The following is a 12,519-nucleotide window of genomic DNA, read 5'->3' on the forward strand; positions in this document are numbered from 1 at the left end:
GAGTCACTGCAGGTGGGGTGTCATGGTCTCCGTCCACAGCCCTTGTGATGCACGGTGTGGCCAGGGCTCAGCCTGTTGGAGAAGAGACAGAGTGCTCACTGGAGCCCTAGAGATCTTACTGTGTCTTCTTCCTCATTCGACAGGAGGGACCCAGAAGTGCATGTACAGAGAGCAAATAGCTTGGGCCCCCAAAAGTTCCCCTGGATCTCTTTATGTGGCCTGGTGACAAGCCAGCTGGGGCCAGCAGAAGGAGCTGTGTACCCCCAACTCCGTCCCCCTGCGGGCTGCCAGGTGCTGGGCAGCTGGTCTTCCCAGGGGCCCAAGCTCAGAGATTTGCATCTGAGCCCTCCATCAGGAGAGGCCTTGGGAGATGCTGCAAAAAATGGGGGCCGGGCCCAGGAGTCACGGTGGGGGACACCACAGCGGGGAGAGACTGCCATTCTCGCCTAGCCCTGCCAGTCACCTACTGTTTGATCTTGGGCCAATCACTTGAACTCTTCGCGTCTTTGTGTCTTCTTTATTATACCGAAGTGTGCTAATGGGCGTCTCATCTTGGAGAGGTGTTCGGAGGATGAAGTCCAAGTTTAATAGTGTTGCTGACTTAAAAAAAAGTGTGTATGCATTTTATTTTCAGCTACTTGGAAGCGGGGAGTGGGGGAGAATATCTCCCTTGTTCTGGTTCCCTCCCCAGTTGCTTGTTCATAGAACCTAGAACTCCGTCTGGGTCTCCCATGTGGGTGGTGCGGGACCAAGCACTTGAGCCATTATCTGCTGCCTCCCAGGGTGCAATAGCAGAATGGTAGGAAGCTGTGTCATCCGGGACTCTCACTGGCCCTCGAGCCTCAGCTCCCGCTCCATGGATTTTGCGCTATTGTTGGCCTGGGGAAACTGAAGCAGGGGCCCGTCTCCCAGACTGTAGTGCGTGGGGACGAACCTAGCTCTTGGGAGGTGCCTGTGTGGAAGGGGGGTCGTTAGTGGCCCCTCCCCCAGCCTTGAAGGTGACTGTGACTCCTGCCAGCTGTTCTCAAGATCACAGATTTCTCAGAGCTGAACTGAAGCCTAATAACTTAGCGGGCTCCACCAGATCGATCACTCTGAAATCCAAGGGCCATTCAGTGGCTAAAGGCTTTTTATTCAGCCCTTGTGTCTGGTATGAATGTTATCCCCACGCCATCTAAATGGCAGAGCTATTTATGGATGGGAAGTCATTCTCACTGTGTGGCTCCTGCTCATCCATCGTAGGCAGGAGAGAAAAGTCCAGGTGAGCCAAAGTCCTGGGGAAGGCAGGACGGATGGGAATATTTAATGCTTGCTGATGCCATGAATTCTACCTAATTTCTCTGTAAGCAGCTGTAGCAGAGGGCAATAGGAAATGAGTGTCATTCTCTGAAAATGTAGGCGATCAAGTCCCAAACCGTGCATCCAGGGGCGAACCTCTCTGCATTCTATGTCGCCGTAAAGACAGCGTTGTGTGCGACACTGCATCCGGGCTTCCTAACTTTTCTGAGCATGAGGGTTCTTTTAATTGAATATATTTTGAGAAAAGGACTCTCGACATGGGACTAATTACTCTGGGGTGTTCTCCCCAGAATGAGACGATACCTAATTACTGCCAGGGACACTGTATTCACCAGCAGTTTCCAGCGAGTTTATATTTAATTCATTAAAAGGACGCCCTTCAAAAGTAGCTTGTGTCTAAATCGAGGCTCATCTCCCCTTCAGCTCAGAGTGAACCTATCGCAGGTTGCTGGGGAGAGCAGCGCGCCTCACGCTTTGGGAGGCTTAGCGTATCCCAGGCGCTGTTCTTCCAAAGGCTTCGTCTCACCCAGTCCCCACGGCAAAACCACAACTCCCCTTTCCAGACAGGCACGCGGGATCGCGGGTGCGTAGGAACCTGCCCCAGGTCACCCGGCTGGGAGCGAACGCTCGTCTCTAAGTTGCTCAGCGCTGTTCTCTGCTATAGCTGCCAACAGGGCCAGCTGCATTCTGCGGGGCCCTCCTGCTACAGAGGCGTCCGCGGAGGTGGGCGTGGCGTGGAGGAGCGCCGACGCTGTGTCCTACGTCCTTGTTTTTTTTTTTTTTATGGCTAATTTAAAAAAATATTTATTTATTTAAGTATTGTGAGCATCTTAATGGCACTGAGGCTGTGTTGGTTCCAATAAGGATTTTATTATGCAGTGGGGACGTCACATATTCTAATTCATATAACACACTGGCCAAATTGACCACCCGAGCTTTCCAGGGTACCTCCGGGGCTGCTCACCATGTGTCTTAGCCACAGAGGGCAGATTCTCACAGCATCCGCATAGGTGGCGCCTCTGAGCTGAAGAACGCGGGGTTTGAAGGACAAGTAGAGCCTCCTCGTGGGCAGCTGCAGGGCTGGCTGGGAGAACTCTCTTTCTGGGAAGGTCTGAGTTCGGTGGGTCCACCTGGAGCTCGCTGATTTGCCACTCTCAGGAGACTCTGTTCAGAGTCTCCCTGGGCCTCTTTAGTCTGTGGGTTATATACACTTTTTTTTTTGACAGGCAGAGTTAGACAGTGAGAGAGAGAGACAGAGAGAAAGGTCTTCCTTCTGTTGGTTCACCCCCCAAATGGCCGCTATGGCCGGCGCGCTGTGCTGGTCGGAAGCCAGGAGCCAGGTGCTTCTCCTGGTCTCCCATGGGGTGCAGGGCCCAAGCACTTGGGCCATCCTCCACTGCCTTCCTGGGCCACTGCAGAGAGCTGGACTGGAAGAGGAGCAATCGGGACAGAATCCGGTGCCCCAACCGGGACTAGAACCTGGAGTACCGGCGCCACAGGCGGAGGATTAGCCTACTGAGCCGCAGCGCCGGCCTATATACACTTTTGACAGTGTAGGGTCGATAATGTCCTGAGTAGGGTGTGTGCAGGCCATGGGTGGTTCTTACCAAGTCCATGCAGATCGCTTGCACTCAGCTTAGTTCTGTAGCTCTTGCCTACTTTTATTAATATTATGGTGAAGCTGTTTAGTTGTTTCTGCTCCTTACATAAAGGCAGAGTTGGGAGAGAAAATTGAGATCTTCTATCTGCTGATTGACTCCCCAAATGGCCACAGCAGCCTGGGCTGAGCTGGACTGAAGTTGGCAAACAAGAGCTTCTTGCAGGTCTCCCATGTGGGTGGCAGGACTTGGATCATCTTCCGCGGCCTTCCCAGGTGCAATAACCAGGCGCTGGACTGGAAGTGAAGCAGCTGGGACTTGAACCAGTGCCCATGTGGGATGCTGGCCCCTGAGTCCTTTGAAGTCCGCCTCCTAGGTGGGAGCTGGTGCCGGCCTCTACTGACTGCAGATCTTGCCTGATCCTCTTCTCTCATGCTGCTCCTTTATCTCTTCCATTTGGCCTTTAGAAGCATGGGTTTGGACAGGGCCGTCAGGTGGCAGGGCCTGGGGGTAGAGGAAATGCCAGGGATATGGATGGAGTGTTGCCTCCGAGTCCTGGTCTCCACCGTCCGGATGCTCCTTTAGGGCTCCCGACTCAGGAAGCGCATTCACAAGGGACAAGAGACCAACAGGAGAGGAGCCCTTCATTAGTGGTGAGGCCAGTTCCTGACCGCTCCAAAGCCAGGCTTTCCCTGGGAAAATCTGGTTTGGAGATGATGAGTTAGGTCAAGAGGTTCAACTGACTTCAGCCTTGAATCTAGAAGGCAAAAACCTCTGTAGGGAATTCCAAGTCCACTGTTATAAGCCCATTGCATGAGGCAGGAACGGCTGGGCTGTCCGCGTGTGCACACACCTAACGGATCTGTCCCATTGCTTCCAGGCAAAGGCACTGCCATTGCTTTTGGGAGACTGCCTCGCCCACTTTTGTCGTCTTGGTGGAGGCTGAAAGTTGCAATATTTGCACCCTTTCCCCCTCTGTGGTCCAAGGAGCGTGGATGTGGCCTCGGAACACCCAAGACCCTGGGAGAGGGAGGTCTCCCTCTTGAGTGTCAGCACCTGAAGTGACACAAGTGTACCCTGTCTGAGGCCTCTGTCCTACCCTAGGAAAGATCGGATAGAGTGGGGAGAAAGCCCAAGTCAGAAAAAAAGAGACAAGTGGAGCTGAGAGATGGAAGAGGGGAGGCCTGGGGCGGGGTAGGAGAGGGACAGAGAGACAGAGAGTGAGCATATTCCTGGACTGCATCTGGCTGAGCCTGAAGCAAGTTGTACTATTCGTAGAACTTTACTTAAGCCAGGACTCCTCCTTTGTTCTTACTTCAACCACTCTTGCGGGGCCCTGTGGCCACAAGTCTTGATGGACACACTCACCCAAGCAGTTGCACCACGTCCTCCTGATGCACCCTACTTCCCAAGGCAGCCGTCCTGCCGCCAGTGCACCTGTGGCTCTGTGAGTGCCAGGCTTGGGCCGGTCAGCAATGACTTGGGATCACTGACCAATGATCAGTGAGAAGGGAGGCTTTGACCAATCAGAAGGAGCCGTTCTGGTACATGGGACTCAGGGGGTGGGCAGAGTTTCCTTCCTCTTAGCAGATGAGGAGGGGAGTGCTCCGGGAGCCTTACCCGTGGGCAGGGGGCGATTGTCAGGAAAAACAATCTTGCCTTCCTTAGAGGGGGAGAAGAGGCTGGTGGAGATGATAGGATTATGGGATGTCTGAATTCTGCTTTGTGACTGTGTCTTTCAGATCCCACTATACAGTTGTATGGCTCTATTGCTCTACTATCTTAATTTTAAAAAACCCAGCTTAAGGGTGTATGATTTTGCCCAAATATGTCACCTGGGAAGCCCTTACAGGCAAAAATTGTTCATTTTTTTTGGGTGCCTGGATACAGAGCACTGTGAATTTTGTAAAATGAGAGATCTTCTACCTTCGCTTCTAATATTTCCCGTTCCCCATTTCTTTCCTTAATATGTTATTAATTATCTAATCAGTGTATGCACTTTGAAACGCAGACACCCATCCGCGTACAGAGACACACACACACACAGAGCTCTTTCATTTGCTGGCTCATGTCCCAGATGCCCACAGTGGGCCAGGCTGGGCCAGACTGAAGCTGGGAGCTGGGCACTCGCTTCACGTCCCCCATGTTGGTGGCAGGGCCCCAAGGACTTGAGCCATCACCTGCGATCTCTCAGGGTGCGCATCAGCAGGAAGCTCAGATCAGAGGTGGGGCTGGGACTTGGTCCAAGCGCTCCAACAGGAGATGTAGGCATCCCAGGTGGTGTCTTAGACACTATGCCAAGTATCCACCCCCACCTCCCTTCTTTAATTCTTTCCCTGGTCAAATGCTCCTCTATCTGGGGACCAAGGCCTTCACTCTTTTATAGGATGTATTTATTTACTGGGAGGGTAGTTATAATGAGTGAGTGAGTGAGTGAGTGAGTGAGAGAGATCTTCCACCTTCTAGTTCATTCCCCAAATGGTCAAAATGACTAGGGCTGGGCTAAGCCAAAGCCAGGAGACACCAGAGCTCTATCCAGGACTCCCATGTGGATGGCAGGGGCCCAAGCACTTGGGCCATCTTCCTCTGCTTTCCCAGGCACATTAGCAGGCAACCGGATGGGAAGTGGAACAGCTGGGACTTGAACTAGTGCTCATATGGGATGCCAGCATCACAGGCAGTGGATTAACCACCTTCACTCTTTTTTTTAAGATTTATTTATTTATTTGAAAGGCAGAGCTACAGAGAGGCAGAGGCAGAGAGAGAGAGAGGGAGGGAGGGAGAGAGGGAGGGAGGGAGGGGGAGAGAGGGAGGGAGGGAGAGAGAGAGAGAGGTCTTCCATCTGCTGGTTCACTCCCCAAATGGCTGCAACAGCTGGAGCTGAGCTGATCCAAACCCAGAAGCCAGGAGCTCCTTCCGGGTCTCCCACGCAGGTGCAGGGGTCCAAGGACTTGGGTCATCTTCCACTGCTTTTCCAGGCCACAGCAGAGAGCTGGATCAGAAGTAGAGCACCTGGGTCTCAAACCGGCGCCCATATGGATGCCAGCACTGCAGATGGTGGCTTTACCTGCTGTGCTAGCCCCACCGCCTTCACTCTCGACCTCATATTAGTGCCTTTGAGGAGCCCCTGGGTAGCTTCAAGAGGTTGGCCACCGGGCTGGCTTTTCCAGGGACCAATGTGAGTTAGGAAATGTGAGTTCTTGCTGCTGGTAAGTGTGTGGCCCTCTGGGAGGGACTTAAAATTCTCTCAGAGCCTCAGCTGTCCCATCTGGAGAGTGAGGTCATAGGATTGGGTAGCCAGTACCTTGGCTGTGGCTGCTCCCTGCACAGCCTGGTTCACACAGCAGTGGCTGCATCTCCCCCTGGGGTCTTTGGCCCTGTGCAGGCCTTGTCTCCACCTCCTCTGGCAGCTCCAGTCTGCCTTCTCCTCCCCCCTCGTTTGCTCACTGCATAGATGAAAGAGAACCTGCTGGTTTGTAAAGCAGAGGAGCAAAGGGGAGGGCTTTTCTGCCTACGTTTTTTTTTTTTTTTTTTTTTTTGCTGTCATAGCAAACACCGGGCTTGAGGCACTGTGAGCTTGAGAGGAAGCGATCCCCTCCACCCCGTGCTGTCTTCTGTGACCTGTCAGTGCCCCTGGCCCTTTCCAGGCTGCCCTGGCAGTCACATGGGACCCACCAGACTCTGAAGTTAACTGTCTTACTTATTTATTTGAAAGGCAGAGTTAGTTACAGAGAGCAGGAGACACACACACACACACACACACACACAGATTCCATCTGCTGGTTTACTCTCCAGATAGCCGCGATGACCAGGGCTCAGCCAGGCTGAAGTCAGGAGCCAGGAGTTTCTTCCCAGCCTGCCATGTGGATGGCAGGTGGCCCAGGAATGTGGGCCATCCTCTGCTGCTTTCCCAGGTGCCTTAGCAGGGAGCTGGATCAGAAGTGGAGCAGCCGGGTGTGGGACTGGCATCCATATGGGATGCCGGTGCTGCAGTCTGCGGCTTTGCCTACTGCCCCACAGCGCCAACTCTGAAGTTCACTTTCTTGCAGTCAATGGAGAGCAGGGACTCAGGGCTTTGATGGACAAGTGCACTGAGAAGTACCTTATACTTTAAGTGTTTATGTGGGCAGCAGGAGGGCTCAATGTGTTTGACCTTCACCCTTGCCTTGTGATCAGGAAGGAAGCAACCTTTTCCAGGGAAGAGCTTGAACTTCTGCAGAACTACCAGAGGAATAAAGTGCATTTTTGGCTGAGTTGATTAAAACAATGAGTTTGGAAGGTGCACTTTGGGGGAGACGTACTCTGCATATTTATGACTTCGTCTCTGATGATGACAACACGTGCTTGGAAGCTGGAGTGGCTGAGCTCTGGTCACAGAGCCCTCATTCACTCCTGCGTGGCCTGGGGCCCACCATTTGTTCAAGCCCTGTGACCCTCAGCTTCCTCGCTGACAAACTGAGACAATCATGCCCCTCTGATGGGGGATTGCTGCCGCCCTGGAATGAGATCGGAGGTGCCTCGCCTTGTTGCTGGCACTTAGAGCTTTCACGGAGATGCTATGAAGATGCTACGACCAAAAGGACAGGAGAACTAGCTGACGACAGGAAGGCTGGGTGGACCTGTACCGAGAGGAGCCAGTGGGTGCGAATTCATGGCCTTGGCTATCTAAGGACAGTAAGTGGCCGGCCCTTCTCAGCCCTCTTGGAGCTCTGCAGGTTCTGCCCAACAGGCAGATGCTCCATCGGTTGGATTTTGGTGAGATGTCTGTCCCCTTCCAGTCACTGCCTCTGTCTCTGTCCCAGTCAAGGAGTACCACAGGCTGCACGCCCCCTGCTGGCTGCCCATGGACAAGCAGTGCTTTAGGACTAAGGCGGATGGGTCTGGCTGCATATTTAACATGCAGATCGATCTGTGGCAACAAGGAGGAGCTTTTTAAAGAAGAGCTGAGAGATTCCAGGGATGTCTTCATGACTGGCAGCACGTCACGGGGGAAGGAGACAGGCTCCATTTGGGTTTTTTGTTTGGGTGCATCTGAGAAGGAGGGGAGAGAATGGTGAGTCTGGCTGATAACCAGAGCTTGGAGCAAGGGACGATGGACAGACGAGGTTCATGGAAGCTCTCACCACCCAGTCCAAGAGCACGCAGGGCCCCTGGCGGTCTCCAGTCTCTAGACTTTTCTGTACTCTGTGCACAGAGAGGTGATGTCCCTTGGGAGGATGGGAGGCAGGACAAAGGGGAACGCAGCTGAGAAGCGGTGTTTTGCTTGCTTCATAGAAGGCAGGGCTGGATGTGCCTGCAAGGTGGTGGCTGTCCCTGTGTCATTCATAGAGACCTGGCCACGGTGCCCTCAGGACAGGACACGTGGCTTGGGCTGTGAAGGAGGCAGGTGGCATCTCTGGGCTGGAGTGGTCCCTGAAGAAGCTGGGGGCTTTATTTAGTAGAACTGCACGTGCAGATGTGGCCTGCAGAAATGCGAAGCCAGATGGCAAGGGACAGAAGAGCCAGGCTATCGTCACACTCCGACTGTCACAGACAGCAGTGACAGCTCACGCTGACTGCATGCCTACTGTGTGCTAGACCCTTTGGGAGGACATACCTGTACTTACTTATCCTTTGCAGTCACCTTGAGATAAACAGGACATGGAAGCAGATATATGGATGCACACATGCATGTATACAGGTATACAAATATACCACCTATTTATAAAAGCAACACACTCATGTAGTTGCACATATGTGTGTATGTACACACACATGAGGGAACCTCAAAAATCATAGAAATGGACTTAAAAGATAATAATACATATTTCTTTTCTTCTTTTTTTTTTTTTGACAGGCAGAGTTAGAGAGACAGAGAGAAAGGTCTTCCTTCCGTTGGTTCACCCCCAAACGGCCGCTGTGGCTGGCGCTGCGCTGATCCAAAGCCAGGAGCCAGGTGCTTTCTCCTGGTCTCCCATGCGGGTGCAGGGCCCAAGCACCTGGGCCATCCTCCACTGCACTCCCGGGCCACAGCAGAGAGCTGGCCTGGAAGAGGAGCAACCGGGACAGAACCGGCGCTCCAACCAGGACTAGAACCCGGGGTGCCGGCGCTGCAGGCGGATTAGCCTAGTGAGCCGTGGCACCGGCCAATAATGCATATTTCTATAAACTTTTTGAAGCATCTAGTATATATACCTTCATATATATAAAATATATTAATATATAAATGACTGTCAATCATTTCTCTTTGCCTTAGCTTTAATATGGAAACACCTGCCTCTGCTCGTTTATAGTCTTAAAGCTATTTTGCACTCCGTGCCTTCATTCCTTCCAGTGACACAAAAGGCATCAGCTCCCCATCAAGGTGAGGTTCCAGCGAGGCAGAGCTGCTAACGTTAGACCTGGCCCTGGAAGGAGCTGCTTCCTCCATCCGAACCTCGGCAGCTCCCGGTTGGCGGTCAGTGGCATGACCTTCACCACCGCCCGCCCCTCCTTGCCACCTCACGTCAGGGTGGCATCAGCATCCTCGCTTCTCGGCTGTCTACAGCTGCATCACAGGTTCTGGGTCAGCATCCTGTCTCCAGCGCTTGAAGAGGAGTCTGGCCGAGGCAGACGGTCGGTCTTTGCCGAATGTATGAATGAATGAATGAGAAGCAGGTGTCTCCATCTTCCAGGGGAGGGAGGGCTGTGCCCTGTCAGTGAGTTCCACCAAGTGGCAGAGTAGGTGGGCGGCCCGCTGAGTGCTCTGCCTCCCGCCCCCAGGGAAGCAACACTGGCTCCCAGAGCAGGTGGCTTGGTGGCACCGGGGTCAGTGGTCTCAATCCTAACAGCCGTGTTCTCTGCAACTCGCTGTGTCTGTGACATTCTGGGGGAAGCTCCCCCAGGTTTAAGCATGTCCTTCGAGTGGTTTTGCCTCTCTCCTTCTAAGCAAACATAAAGTCATCTTTTTAAACGGCATTACAAAAGAGGTCAGCTCACCGCCCTCGGCCCTGCGTGCACACGCGGATGGGCCCGCGCACAGCCATGCGGGAGCCGCCGAGGGCGCTGCTCTTGTTCCCTCCCAAGCACGCGAGCTCCACCATTTCCTAATGGGGGTGGGGGCGCTGATGTCCCATGATTGGAAGATGTCACCCTGTGTGACTAATTTACCGGCAGGGCCTAATTGAAGCTTGGCGTCACCTGCGGCTCCCGGGCCGTCTTTCCGCCGAGATGCGGGGGAGGCGCCGTGGCCGGGAGCCAGGCACGGGAGTGGTGGGCGATGTGTTACTCCTCCGTCTCTTAGCACTGCGGAAGGACTGGATGGGACATCAGCTGCGGTTGAAATGGGCTTGGCTGTAAAGGGAAACTCGGGCTGGACTAGCCGGTGTGGCAGGTGGTGCGCAGTCGCTGGGTTTTCTCCAGGGAGGACTTTGTAATTTGTTTTGAAGCAAAGTGGGGGTTGGTGGTCTTTTGTGTGGCTGCAAGCATTTGAAGGCAGCAGGGCCCGGGCAGTGTGCGAAGCCTGAGCGCTCTGTCCCTGGTGCTTCCGCCCGGCGGCGGGACCTTTATGTGCCCTATGCCTGTCACATCTGACACAAGTGGGCATCCTGTCACTGGTCCCCCACGCGCCGGGTCGGCGGCGCCCTCTGCTTGTTGAGTGAGGGATGCTGGAGTCCTGACTCGGATCCTAGGGAGCAGCCAGGAGCAGGAGGGGGATGGGAGGTACGGGGTATTTGCCAAATGAGGCCTTCACGGAGTCGACAAATATTTATTGGGCGTCTTCTCTGCATAGGATCCGAGACCAGCTGCTGGGTGTGCGCCGCAGAGCAAACCCGTGCGGTTTCTGTTCTCCTGGGGGTTCCATTCTAGTGTGGCGGACAGACAATCAAAACGTAAACAAAGAAGCCACCCCTCCAGTGACAGATCTGATACGGGGCTGCAATTGAAAAGGACAGTGGTCGCACTGGGACACTGTGTGTGTGTGCGTGCACACACACACAGGGGGCACACACGGGGAAGCCTGTCTGACAGGTGACATCTCTGGTGTGTGTCAAGGCTGGGGAGGGTGCTCCGGGCAGAGGGCAGAGCGTGTGAGAGGGGCGTGCGGCAGCAGAGAGGCCCGCCTAGGTGAGGATCTGGGAGAAGAGCTGAGACCGTGGCCTGGGAGAGGCAGGCGGGGGTCAGGCCAGGCAGGACCTTGGAGGATTCGGGAAGGGATTTGGCTTCTGTTCCAGACACACAGGGAGATTCCTGAAGGAGTTGTCAACAGGGTTTATAATTTGATGGAGGTTATGCAATGATGACCAGAGCTGTAGAGAAGGGATTATGGGAGGGGAGGGGCAAAGTGTAAGCAGGCACCCTGGTTAGGGGTCTCCTGGTGCCATCAGAGTTGTGTGTATGTGGGGGGGGGGGGTCATCGGAGATGTGAAGGAAGAGGAGTCTCTCTCTCTCTCTTTTTAAATATTTTATTGGGGCTGGTGCTGTGGTGCGGCAGGTTAATGCCCTGGCCTGAAGTGCTGGCATCCCATATGGGCACTGGTTTGAGACCCAGCTGCTCCATTTCCCATCCAGCTCTCTGCTGGCCTTGGAAAACAGTAGAAAATGGCCCAAGTCCTTGGGCCCCTGCACCCACAAGGAAGCTCCTGGCTTCTGGCTTCAGATTGGCACAGCTCCAGCCATTGCAGCCAGCTTGGGGGTGAACCCATGGATGGAAGACCTCTCTCTCTCTCTCTCCGCCTCTCCTCTCTCTGTATAACTCTGAATTTCAAATAAATAAATCTTTTAAAATATTTATTTTATTTATTTGAAAGAGTTACAGAGAGGTCTTCCATCCACGGGTTCGTTACCCAAATGGCGGCAATGGCCAGAACTGAGCTGATCTGAAGCCAGGAGTCAGGGGCTTCTTCTGGGTCTCCCATGCTGGTGAAGAGGCCTGAGGACCTGGGCCATCCTCCACCGCCTTCCCAGGCCACAGCTGAGAGCTGGACTGGAAGTGGAGCAGCTGGGACTTGAACCAGCACCCACATGGGATGCCAGCATTGCAGGTGGCAGCTTTACTCACTATGCCACAGTGCTGGCCTTTCTCTCTTTTTAAAAGATTTATTTATTTATTTGAAAGGTAGAGTTACAGAGAGTAAGAGAGAGAGGGAGATAGAGAGAGACAGATCTTCTACCAGTTGGTTCATTCCCCAGATGGCCTCGGCTGTCATGGCTTGGCTAGGCCAAAACTACGAGCCAGGAGCTTCTTCTGGGTCTCCCACATGGGTGTCTGGGGACCCAGGCACATTAGCAGGGAGCTGGATTGGAAGAGGAGTAGCCGGGACATGAACAGATGCCACACAGGATGCTGGAGTCACAGGTGGTGGCTTTACCCACTATGCCACGGCACTGACCATGGGAGTCTTTTTTTCTTACAGATAGGGGTTTTGTCCAGCAGGGGGTGACTTCCTGGTGTGTGTCATGATGGCTGGGTCCTGCTTGTCCAGTGGCAGCATGGATGGATCAGAAGCGAGGAGGAGGAGGGGTAGAGGAGCAGACTGGCCAGCCAGGAGGGCCCTGGAGCTAGAGAACAGGATCTGTGGGAAAGAGTTCAGGGAATCAGGTTGACCTAACACGGAGCCCCCTGCTGGTCAGGACTGGGGCGGCTGCCATTGGAGAGGATGTG

This window comes from Oryctolagus cuniculus, chromosome 3 (assembly GCF_964237555.1).
Source record: "Oryctolagus cuniculus chromosome 3, mOryCun1.1, whole genome shotgun sequence".
Classification (NCBI taxonomy): Eukaryota; Metazoa; Chordata; class Mammalia; order Lagomorpha; family Leporidae; genus Oryctolagus; species Oryctolagus cuniculus.